The 13,254-nt window shown below is 43.6% G+C and overlaps 1 protein-coding gene across 1 annotated transcript in view; it reads left to right on the top strand.

The window, feature by feature from the left end:
• The first annotated feature begins 342 nt into the window (after positions 1 to 342).
• The window catches only part of RHOBTB1 (Rho related BTB domain containing 1), a 59,855-nt gene continuing 46,943 nt past the window's right edge, over positions 343 to 13,254 (top strand). The window contains exon 1 of the mRNA XM_083149141.1: positions 343 to 428. The gene's annotated coding sequence lies outside the window, so the exon portion shown is untranslated. The remainder of the gene's footprint in view (positions 429 to 13,254) is intronic.

The raw sequence follows: 13,254 nt of genomic DNA, 5'->3' as shown, positions 1-13,254 counted from the left end.
GGCTACAGCAAGGCTAGTACAGCAGCAGCTACAGGAGCCGAGCATATCTTCAGCACATGTGTGAAACCTCAAAGGGGGTTGCCATATTTAAGCAATGTCAACAATTGATGGAAAGCTTACTGATGTCTATCCTTATGTGGAGCTGCATATCCCACCATGCTCTGCCGCAAATCTGTGAGAGGGGATGCTGGAATGTCTAGTTCCACTGCAGTTGGAGGGCCACATGTTGAATATCCCTGCTGGACTTTGCTTGTGTTTGTTCCATGTGAATATGTGTCTTACACAACATATCTTCTCACACACCACTGCTTCTTTATTGTAGCTACTGTACCAACCACTACATGGAAGAAGGCTACATGAGAAAGTTTCATTCCAAGTTTAACCTTCGACATTCTTTCAAGATGGCTTTTGTTTCTTCTTCTGTTGTGGTGAGTAAAAATTACCGTAGTCATCATTCGTAATGCCGCTTACTGTACCTGCAAAAAAACTGTTCACATTAATTTCACTGGTTTTACCACATTGAAAGAGAACCTGATGAAGCTCTCTAAGCGAAGCGTACACTGACCCTGTCAGCATCTGTTATGACTCCCTCATTTCCCTCCCCACATACCAATGTGTAAATATTTGTGAAACTGTCATTCAGCCTGAGCCGCAGTACAGCACGTGTGCCAGTCTCCACTGGGCACGCGTCAGAGGTCACGGTGTGTGGCGTCCACACCGAGATACACTGATCCTCGTGACAGATTTGAGACTGCTGGCGCCCATCTCGTGCGCCTCAGCCCAGTCTGTCATATAGCGGGCGGCAGCAGGAACCGTGTGCGCCTAGGAGGTAGCGGTAAGGCGAACTGACTGTGAAGTGAGAGATCACGTCAGAAGCCTGATACCGCACCCGGGCACAGGTTTGAACTGCGCATCCACCCTCTACCCGCCATTGTTATATTTGCGGATTATTGAAATATCCAATACCCCACTAATAAGGGTATAATCCCTGCATTGGACATACACGGCCAGGTTGACAGCTGAGTCAACTCCCACACCTGTCACTAACAATTATTATTACATATACCAGTGGGTGTATGACACAATAAAACACCATACTGATATTAGTGGGAGATCCTAAAGGGGAGAATACAGAGTTGGGGTATATTATCCCTTTTAAATTCACTTTGTGTTGTGTGATTTGTGTGTCTAATACTTCGCTACATTTTTTAACAATATAGCTAATAAAGGTTACATTTTAAATGAATCATTCTTCAGGTGCATCACCCAGCGTCACACCTTTCTCTTTTTTGTAAACACTATGAGTCTTACACAAGCTTTCGGGCTTTATTAGGCCCTTCTTGTTACCTGACGAAGAGCCTAATATAGCCCGAAAGCTTGTGTAAGACTCATGGTGTATGAGTGAATATATTGCCGTTGCTAAACAAGTGGACTCATATATGGACTCATATACTGTGTATGTATGTATATATATATATATATATATATATATATATATATATATATATATATATATATATATATATATATATATTATACTCACACACTCACACACTTGCAGATGTTTTAAACATCAGAACTCTGTAAACTAGAAAAGCACTGAAACAAAATATACATTGCAATGGTTGTTGCTCAATGCGATGTTGTTTACCAGTGTACTGTTGCTGTAATAGTATTACCAAAAGTATGTGGGATTCCTGTTTCAGGACATGGGTTCTCTATTCATAGCTACATTTCAGGATATGGGTAAACTATTCAAGATGCATTTTAGGACAGTCATCTATACGTAAATATATTTCAGTGGTCCGATTTGCAGCATACTATCTTCCTCTTGCTCTCTGAGTTTGTCCCTTCCTTGTAAACTAATGAGTGTCCTGCAAGTTAGCTTGTACTTTCTGGCCACATAGCCTTGAAATATTTCTTGCATGTTATAAAATTAATAATTTTAATAGACCAAGAAGGAGACAATACAATAGATCAGTTTATCTACACATATATGGTCTGATGCAGAGTTGTCTAAATATGTGTGATTGGGTGGCAACCTGGTGTTTTGACTGTGGGTGTGTAGATGGAGTTGTGGACCATACCAGTGGTAGATCCAGGGGGTGGGCAATTACCACCATAGAGCAGCACTGTACAGGGAGATATAGGAGGCTGCATACGGATGAATATCCAGACTTGGGGCCTAATTCAGCAAGGAGATTGTATATATATGCAAATCTGCACACAGCAGCTTAGCATATATACGATCCTAAGCAATGCAAATGCAGGAGGAGGTGCATAACTGCAATGTGATCGCTGTTCTGGAAAATAATCTTCATTTGCTCAGACTTGCACTCACAGGGGGCCTTGCTAAGGACACTGCATACCCATTGCTGCCCTTGGCCTTGCCATGCCTCAGATATGAGGGCAACAGTCCCATGTCTGTCCCCGCAAACTTCTCTGCCTATCATTCCAGCAGAGGCGATCACAGGACCTATTCTACACATGCAGAGCCGGACCTGCAGCTCTACTTGGACATGTTATGGACTGCTGCTGTATAGACAGTAGCAGCTAGTTCCCATGCAGTAAGTGTAGTTTGGACCAAGTGACCAATTGACCATACCATGTGTCCTGCGATTGCAAGGTCGTCGAATACTGAATTCACTATCCACCTCACCTCCGGTTGCCTTTATTAACCAGGTGGTGATCAAAGCAAGCCTGCAATGGTACACTTTGGCCCTTATTATGATTTACACACTCCAATGCGTGTAATAGTCATTTATGCGCATGCCCAGCCACTGTGTGCGGGCGGCCATGGGAGATGTGCCCATGGGAACACCCAACGTTTCATGGGCGATCACATGAAAACGCTGGGCGTTCTCATGGTAGTTCCCCGATGGTGCGGGTGGCAGGCAGCCTACGCCAGTGGATGTAAGCTGCCCGCCCGCTTCCCGCACAGGTCGCCAACAGATCTGAGACACCACAGAGGTGTCTTTTCGAGTCAACCAGAATAAGGGCCTTTGTGTGTACTGTAGACTACTTTCATGCTCCCCTGCCCTCATGAGTCATATGGTATGTCCCGTCAGCCAGAACATTCACTAAAGAAGATGTATATCCAACCCTGTACAGACTGCAAGGACTATGCTTACTGCACTGATCAGCATGCAACTTTAGTAAAACAGTGTTTTAGGAATATAACAAAAAATCTAGACTTGCAGATGCTTAATGCATTTGAAGCAAAATAGACACCTTACAATTGTAGTTACATTGTTGCATAACAGTGTTACAGGTCCTGGAATAGTACTGCCAAAAGTATATGGGTTCCTGTGGGTTTCTGTTTTACTATATGTCTAGATACATTTCAGGACATAGTCAATCTATTCCTAGGTGCATTTTAGGACAAAAGTTATCTACTGCATTCATAGACAGAACTTCCCAATGGGATTAAAGCTGAAGTTATTGTGTGGCATATGTTTATGGTTCCACTGGTGTTTGTGTTTGTTTTATTGGAACCTATGGGTACATACCTACTATAAGAGAGCCATTGTATATCCTGATGACGGCAAGATACATGATCTATAGCTTAATCCAGTAACGTATTTTCAAAACTACAGATCATCGCCGTGTAAAAGTGCTCACGGGATTCAAATAAAATGTGACGTTAAAATAGGAAATGCCGTGTTAAACACAGCCGTGTTACAGTTAAAACAGGGTAATTAAGCAAATTACAGCTTGATTAATTTGTTACTTGCACTGTTTAAAAAAACTAATTAGCATAATTATATTTGTACACACATTCTATTTAAACATGTAGCTCTACTACATAGCCAGGAGGAGAGCTGGGACCGCAGACAAGCAGATCTGCGGGTCCCGGCCACAGACACAGTGGCGGCAAGCATCAGGGTAAGCCAGAGCAGTGCAGCGCATCTATAGCGCCGCAGACCCCCCGGCGCCCACACTCGCTCATCGCCTTCCCCCTCCTTCTGTGGGGCCTTTGTTATGCCACTGTGTTTAGCAGCTTTACAAGGGAAGCTACATGTGTATTAGCCATGGGTACCTGGAACCTTTTAATCAGGCCATGGTCCTGCAGAGGCAGCCTGTCATTTCTCTCCCTATGTGTGTGCGAGGAGGATCTCGCACAAGTTATGGGGTTTTATTTCTTCATGGTAGCGTGGCCATGCACCCTCCCAGAGGCCATGCCTCCATCCGGTGGCCACACCCCTTCCATTTTATAGGGTCCTGGCCAACCTATCGGTGCACCTGGCCCCGGGTGACAAATCCTAGCTTCAGACCTACTAGTACTATCAGATTGTAATGCACTTTGTAGAATGGATATTGCTAGTATCCAACTCAAGTGTGCTGAGTAGCTTGATCCTGACCCATACAGACTGGCACTAGCCATAGCTGCCTACCCTCCTGCATTCTGCAGAAGACTCCCTGAAATAGCAGCAATCTCCCTCTCTCCCTCATTAGTTTAGCAATCTCCCTCATTTCACCTAGCCCACATTACACTGTTACATTTGTGGGGAAAAAATGAATGAGAGATAGATACATTTACATTGAATTATCTGCACCATTTCCGGTTCAGTGTTTATGTCGACTGTGTCAACATTCGGGTCAAAATACAGTAAAAATCCCCATGTCAACCTTATGACTCTGTCAACCTTCCCCATGTCGACCTTATGACACTGGCAACCTTATGACCCTGTTGACGTAACCCATGTCGACATTCCTGCATGTCGACCTTCAGCCATGTCGACCTTAATGCATGTCGACCTAGTGGTGTCAACCTAATGCTTTTAGACCTAATGCTTGTCTATCCAATGATCCCATTCCCAAGTGGATCTATATGTTAATAGCTCTGTTGGGCGCCCTCAAGTGGCTGCTGGTGTGAAAACATTTTCCTACAGCCCGATATGTGAAAAGTGAGGCTGTAATGAGATGTTTTAATATAAGAAAATGAGCCTTAAACATGTAATGGGGGGGGGGGGACACAAGAACACAATGGGGGGGGAGCTGTTACAATGGCATCTGATCGGCGGCGGCAGTAGACCCATTTGCCCATCTGGCCGAAAGCAAGACTCACCTAAAAGTACTTGATGCCTATGGAACAGTGAGCAATATTAAGCGAGAATCCTGCCGCTGTAAAGTGTGGCTGTGTCAAGCAAATCCAGTCAGCAATTGAATCTCCCCAACATTTTTTAAGCTATTTAGGTATTTTAAAATGCAGTTGTGTATTAAAAACAGGAAATGCTAGTTATTGGCAGACTAGATGGGCCAAGTGGTTCTTATCTGTCGTGAAATTCTGTGTTTAGGTACATATATTGCAATAAATGAAATGCTCATTTGGCCAACTCCTGATTAAATTCTTCCCGTACTGTAGCAAACATGAATCCAATCAAAATGCATGATTGTACGCTTGTCCTAGAAATGCAGCTATTGCCTGGAGAATGTTTGCCTTTGTAAATCTGTTTCCAAGCAAGACTCAACCCATTTGCGGAAAACATAGCAATAATGTTATGATTCTGAATAAATTCATGTTTTGTCTATAATGGATGTAGTGTGTACAATATGATACCGTTCTTAAATTATATACAGTGCACTATGTTATCTGTTTAGATATTAAACCTCCTAGCTTATGTGTGCCTAATGACATAACTACAGGATGGCTAGGCCAGCAAATTTCCAGAGGGTCCACAAGGGGAAAAGAGCCCAGCCCAACCACAAAACCAGATATGAGGAGCCTGGGAATTGGCAGCGCTCTGTCTATCACAACTTCCTCTGCATTAAGAATGCAGCTGCAGCACTCTGCTTCTCCTTCCTGTGCCCGCCCCCAGACCCCTGTGTAACTAGCCAATAGGAGTCCAGGGGAGGACTTGTAAAGGAAGGGAAGGAAAACTGAAGCCGTGAGACTGCGCTGCCTATCCCAGTGGTCAGGAAGGAATCCCACGTATTACATGTAATGTTAAAGGTTTGTTTATATGTTGGACCATGATTATCAATTTAATAATATAATAAGTTATACATAATATAATCAATTATTAATAATAAAGATTATCAGTATAAACTATATTTAAGGACAGAAAAAAAATCACAGATTGGTGAAGGAAAGCGAGTCTTCTAACATAATGGGTGCAGTGTGTAGACGGGCCCCTAAGTCCCAAGGGGCCCACACCACACATGCTGCATCCCTTTTTTATAAGCACCCTTATGCCAATATATTGCATAAGTGATAATCTTATTTACACTACAGTACAGGAGTGGGTTACTGACTAGCAATATGTGTGTGTGAGCTCATTGGGCATGATATACTGTAGTATCATTGACTAGACCCAGGTATATGGTTCGAGGCCAAAGTCCAAAGAGGAGGTAGAAACAACTCTCTATTCTTGCTTATGACCAGGGCTGGCACCAGAAATCTTGGGGCCCAGTACACTGATATATTTGGGGGCCCAATACCACACCCCCTTGAGCAGAAAATTTGTAGTACACTACATATTGGGGTATGGTATATGGTCCCGACAGTCGGGACAGTCATTAGCCCTGACGTCGGGATGCCGACTGGCCGGACTCAGACAGCATGGCAAGCTCAACAAAGCCCCTTGCGGGCATGCTGCACCTGGTGGCCGCCGGGACCCCGTGTGTCGGGGTAATAACTGTCGGGTTACCGACTGTCGGGAAACTGTCCGGCACCCGCATATTGAATGTGGGGGGTTTTTAATTGTTACAAAAGAAACATAATTAATATTCACTAATACCGGAGGGGGTTCCCAGCAAGTACCCTTACAGGAATACAGATGGGTGCCTTTATAAACCATTGCTAGGCACTGTACTGCCGCAGCCATGCTTACAGCCCCGGAGCCCTTCAGAACCTTGGGGCCCCTCACAAGCTTGGGGCCCGGGACAGGTGTCCCCTTTGATCCCCCCCCTACCTGTTGCCTGCCCTGCTTATGACTTGTGCAGAGAGAGCTCTGTGTTGGGTGCACATACTGTATGTAAGTAGACCTTTTGCGAGATTAGTATCTCATACCTCCCAACATGACCCATTCTTGGAGGGACTAAATGCTCTGCTCTTGGACTTCCTTGCCAGCTGCAATTGCCGATGTGGGACTGCATCACTGTCCAAAATTCAAATAGGGGAGCCACACCTGCCAGTGATTCCTTGACTATGGAGTTTGGGGTGGCAATTGGTGCAGGGCCCCTATCTGAATTTTGGACTGTGCTACATCCCTGCAACTCCGCAACTGCCACTGGCATGCAAGTCCAGGAACAGAGCATCTTGTCCCTCCTGGAATGGGTCAAGTTGGGAGGTATGATTTATTTTTAAATCACTCTGCACTTCTGTGTAGGTGACATATCCCATCTCCCAAATAGAGGACATACTGACTAAACAATAATGTTTTATTATAAGGATTAACCAGTCAAAAAAAATTTTTGCCACTGAAAGCACCTTTTATCCAGAAAAGGAACTACTACTGTAAGGTCAGTATTACACATGGCAACACCTTAAGTGGGATGTAACCTATGTATAAGAATAATGTTTATTTCCATTACAAAGGTTAGTCCTGGCATCACTAATCTAGAAATAATATAACAGACCATATTACCATAAAAAATGCTTGTTTGGTATTACCAAGAAATAAAGTTTATGATGTTCGCTAATATTTAACTCCATGTTGTGCTCTGTAGTTCAACCCACTTATTTTCTGTGTTACAATCCAACACAAAGCAAGAAACCACCAGGAAGAAGCATCAGTCCTGCAGCTTCGGTATCCCCTGGCTGAATAGACTGTACAGGCAAGTCTATCTTGACTATGTTGCCTGTAGAAGGTATTTAGCCTAGAGCCATATAGCAAGATATTGAAAATCTTATTTAAGTGCATTTAGCCAAAATCGGGTAGTCTAAAGTGGCCATTAGCCTGAATCTCATTTTGTGTACACACCATAAACTGTGTACACAAGGTGCGATTTTGGCTTTGGCAGATTTCGACTATGCTATTGACTATTTTCACTTGAGATTCTATTTGGCAAACTACATTACAAGCAAGTAAGCAACATAGTCAAAATCGCCTTTCCTGTACAGTCTATTTCTCCATGTGAGACCGACCTAATGGCATAGCTGCCTATCCTCCTGCATTCTGCTCAAATAGCAGCAATCTCCCTCTCTCCCTCATTAGTCTAGCAATCTCCCTCATGTCACCTAGCCCTCATTTCACGTTTACATTTTTGGGGAAAAAAGGAATTAGAGAAAGATACATTTACAATGAATCATCAGCGCCATTTCCCAGCACATTACCAAGTACAGTATCTCTTACTAACGGCTTTGGGGCTCATCTACATTTGGATATAAGTAATTTTAAAAGATTCCTCTCAGATGTAGCAGTGCACGCCCACGCTTCTATGTGCCACATTCACAATCTCTCTTCACAATCTCTCCATATATGGAACTAGACACGCCCTTTGGGTGGAGCATGACATACCCCCTCAATGAGGCGCTGTGCAAAATTATACTACCAACTATAATTTCCCTGAAACTCATTTTCAAAAGTAGGCAAGTATGCCTCATGGGGCCGTGCATCAATATCGCAAGCAGAGGAAACATTGAGATTTTGGCTAACTTTCTAGACAATTTCGACTATATAGTCAAGGTGCCCATAGACGGTTTGTTTTTTTGGGTGAGATTCGCGCTCCCACGCACATCACATCTCACAGCACAGGCAGCACTGTGCAGCCTACATTTTTTGTACTAGATCGCTTTGTATCTAGTACAAAAAGCACGCTGCAGTAGCATATTGTATGGGTTTTTGTACTAGATACAAGGCAATCTAGTACAAAAAGTACGGAGTTCATCGCTCTGTGTATGGGCACCTTCAAAATTATAAGCCGAAATCACACCATGTGTACACACCTATAAGCAGTATTCTGTTTGTTTGTTTGTTTGTTTGTTTGTTTGATTTATTTTAAGACTATAAAAGAAGTTTGTACAATTGAACAATTGATGACCATGGAATGTCATCGCCTACACAGCAAGAGACCACATAAGTCTGTATAAAATTAGTACAGAGGACCAAAAATACTCAAACAAATAGGCAGCTCTAATAAAAAAAGAAAAAAAAAGAAAATAATAATTCACAATTGCCAAAATCTATTTATATTTAAAATCATACTACACAATAGAGGTGTCAGCGGGGATATTTTCAGGGCCACTGTAGTTGACTGCTTCCGAAATATAAAATAAATTATATTTAAAAAAATAATACTTTGCTCTTTCCTTTGCCTTACTTCTTAATGTTTAAATCCCGCAAGAAGAATATATTGTGATTCAGCTATTTTTATAGTTCATTCGTCTGACAGTATTAACTGATAACTTCTTTGATCTTTTTTGCATAGCCCTGTCATGTTAAGATGTTCTAGACAGACTTAATCTCTTTAGTCTGTCAATGGCAGAGATGAGTCTGTCTCAAGACTATGCTTAATTAGCCTTGGCATAGCAATCCAAGTGTGCCTTGTCTGACATATTATTGGCCTGTGCCCATCACAACATAGGTGACTGTAAGACAATGAAAATGTACTTTATGCATCTTTACAGGGAATATTCTGACACAAGTTTAATTATTGTTCACTTGTATGGATATTTATTGTATGGGTATTTGTTTGAGTTCACCTTCTGTATTTGGATTTTATTTTATGATCTCTACCATAATTTGTTTAGGACTGCCTCATCTCCACCAGGTATGCTCAATGGGAGCCAGGCGTGCACTGCCCACACAACAGCTCCAATTAGGGATGGCCATCATTGCGATTGCCATCAATGGCAATAGTGCAACTGGCCATCGATTGTGGCATACTATGCAATGGGTGACCATCAATGTTTTTTTACCTATCAATGGTCATCCCTTTTCTTTGACTTATTGGCATGTAGGCCAATCAAAACATGAGGGCAAGGCTTCACGGGTGTCTGGGGCAGGGCTATGCTCCACGCCCTTGCCCCTTGGGGGGGGGGGATTGTTGTTTATGCTTGACATCAATGCTATCGGTTTCTAAACTATTCTAATTTGACCATTAACAATCAATGATTTTGAATGGTTGATGGCCATCCATAGCTCCCACTGCAAATAGGATGGGCCGCCACTAAAACTAGGTGTGTTTGTAGAGTGTAAATTGCACTTGAACAGGCATTCTATAAGTAAAAGGATAATAATCTAATGAGAGATCCATGAAGGGCCAGTTTCGGAGATGCATGCAATAATGATAGTTTACCAACATCTACAAAATCTGTACTGTGCCCATGCTGATACCCATCAGTGACGACAGTCGCAGTGCCCTCTTCGCATACTTGCCTACATTTTAATACTTCTCTCTGGGAGAAGCCCGGAGAGGAGAAGCAGCTGTAGACTTTGGGGGCAACGGAGGCTATAAAATGATGGTGATTCACATCATTGTAGAACCCTCCATTACTGGCATTATCCTAGGCTGCTAGTTTCACTAGGAAGCTGGTGGCATGTGGGAGGAGCACATGGTCTGTCTTGTTGTTTGTTTCTGTGCAAAAATATTTGCTCATTTTTTTTCCCCTTACTAGCAAAAATTTTAATCTGCTTATACACTGGGGAGAGTACAGGTACCTTATTTAAAATAGCACCCAATGCTGAAGCTAGGCGTCATTTTAGTTTGACAATGCTTTGTTTCAGAGTGGGAACATTTTTAAGCAAGTCTCGTATATAGTATTTATAGTATCTCGGTCGGGCTGAAGTTCTAATTGGGATAGGATTTGATGAATGTTTGCTAGAGGTCTACCAAGGTTCCAAGTACTAGAGTGTGGCAACTCTGCCTGGTTTTATTTATTTATGTTTTCCTTTATACTGTGTTTAATTTGTCATCTTTTATGTAACCTTAACTTTAGGCTTTCTGGCCCTGTTTAGTTTAAAGACTATTCTCTATTGTATATGTATGATTGTTCTAGATGAAAAGAATGTGATAGCCCTCCAGTGTTCTGGATTCATGTACTATATAAGGTAAAGGACATGTGATGGGATAGACTTGTGTTTTACCTACAGTTCCCCCTGTCCTCAAGGCACATAATCAGTCCAGGTTTTATGCTTGAGCTCATTTGGTTGAATCAAAATAATTGAAATACTAATTAAGTCACCTGTGCTTCCAACCAGGACTGTTATTGTGCCTTGATGACCGCGGTTGGAAACCCCTGGGCTAGAGGGAGATAGGTGGGGGGAAAAGATGCATTTATTTTATCTATTCCACCCACTAGATCATCATTAAGTGTATATACCTCCATAGATGTGTTGACATGTATATGTACGACCTAGATAACATTAATCATGTATGATAATCCAATGAAACCTAAAAGTATCCCCAAGGAACCTGTGTTCTCATGTCAGACTATCTTTGCACAAGTCCCACAATCTAATGAGCAAGTGTATGAAGATCTAGATGGAATGTCCCTCACCTCTGTACTTTGTTAAATATTTGTTTTCTCAAGGTGGTATAAATTACAACTTGTAAATAGCAATATACAGACTGGCCTGCTGACGTGTCAGGTTTTGGGAACATGTACTGTACGTTTCTATTTTCACCATGTTGTAACCTGTGTGAGCAGAGAATGAAGACATGCCTGATCCAAATTTAGCCATTATAACAAAGTTGTAAGGCAGCCCATGACTTGCAGTCTTCCTCGATTGCTGCAAATGCATTCTTTAGGCCAGTAGCAAGTATCTTAACCTCTTCATATAGCCACAAGGAAATAGCTAAGATATACAGTACAGTATGTTCTTGTTCTGGTCCTCCACTGCATGTGTTATTGGGGCAGATGTATGAAGGGTCGTTATGGGGGAGAAGGGGTATCAGCGCACGTTATGTGCACTGATACCGCTTCTCCCCCATGTATGAAGCAGCCAGCGTGCGGTACAGGACAGAGGCGCTATGCGCCCCTGTCCATATCGGCGCTGCTATCTAAATGATAGCCGGCCGAATGTATGAACGGTCAGCATCGCTGACCGTTCCGCACGCTACCGTTTTTGGCTTCGCCAGCATCAGGCTGGCGAAGCCCTATCTAAACAGCAGGGACAGCGCTGTCCCTGCTGTCAGCTGTGGGCTGCGCTGGGGATCTCGCGTGAGTAGCGAGATCCCGCGCATGCCCAGTGCAGCCGGCCGGGGGACAGGAGACAGCGCATCAGTGTAAACTGATGCGCAATCTCCAGGAGGGGACATCGCCGGAGGGGGGAGTTAGCGCTCCCCCGCTTCGGCAGACAAGATGTTTATACATCTTGTCGATGTCCCTTCCTGCTTCGCCTCGTTAATGAGGCGAAGCAGGAAGTATTATAACGGCGCGATAAGCGCTGCTATAATACATCTGCCCCACTGTGTGTGTGGAGTTTATTGTGTGTGTGTGTGTGTGTATGATATATATATATACCCTCTTGGATATCCCCCCCCCCCCCCACCAAGGCATTTCCCCGACTGCAGCATTAATTTCCCGCAATTCACGGCTTTTCATGGGGAGGAGGCAGGGCTAAAGATACAAATCGCATCTACATCCGGCCCTGCCCCCTGCAGTGCTGCTGACAGTCTCCTCTCCGGTGCTACTGCTGGAGAGAAGACTTTAACCCCTTCACTGGTACTCCCGAGAATTTTCTGGGCTGTGCTCCAGTGCCCAGACTACGCTACCTAGTGCCAAGCAGCGCCGCTGAGCTAAGCGCTGAGATGAGGGCTGAGCTCAGCTTCAGCTGCTGTCCGGCTCCGGCTGGCCGCCCCCCGCCTCCTTTCCCCCGGCTGTGTGCGACGTGACCTTGTACCATCACGCCGCACACAGCCGGTTTGCCAGGGGCAGGGCCGGGGAGCGGCTGATGAAGTGCTCAGCGGCGCTGCCCGGCACCAGGACTGACGGTGGTGGGTTTTTTAAGGGAACACTCCCCCAAAAAAACTCGCCCAGTGGGGAGCGCTCCCTAAAAAGAAAAAAACACCACTGAAGGGGTTAAAAGTAGGCAACCTTGATATAGAAGCTAATGGGTTGGTGGATTTTTTTTTTCCACTTTGACTCTTCAAGGCTTAGTATATCCAATGATTTGAATCCTTACTTCCATGTCTCCATTACCATCACATATTGAATCAATGTTTGGGAAACAAACTGAAGTCCTAAATACAAAAAGAGGCTTTCTAGAAGCAGGAATGAAATGTAAAATACATTGAAGGACATAAGTTATTACTCCAATACCTAAAATGTTGATGAAGTAGAAAGAGCGGTGTGATTCTGAGAATTGC

The sequence above is a fragment of the Crinia signifera genome, chromosome 6 (assembly GCF_055691185.1).
Source record: "Crinia signifera chromosome 6, ASM5569118v1, whole genome shotgun sequence".
Classification (NCBI taxonomy): domain Eukaryota; kingdom Metazoa; phylum Chordata; class Amphibia; order Anura; family Myobatrachidae; genus Crinia; species Crinia signifera.
This window is presented reverse-complemented; position numbering and strand designations above follow the sequence as displayed.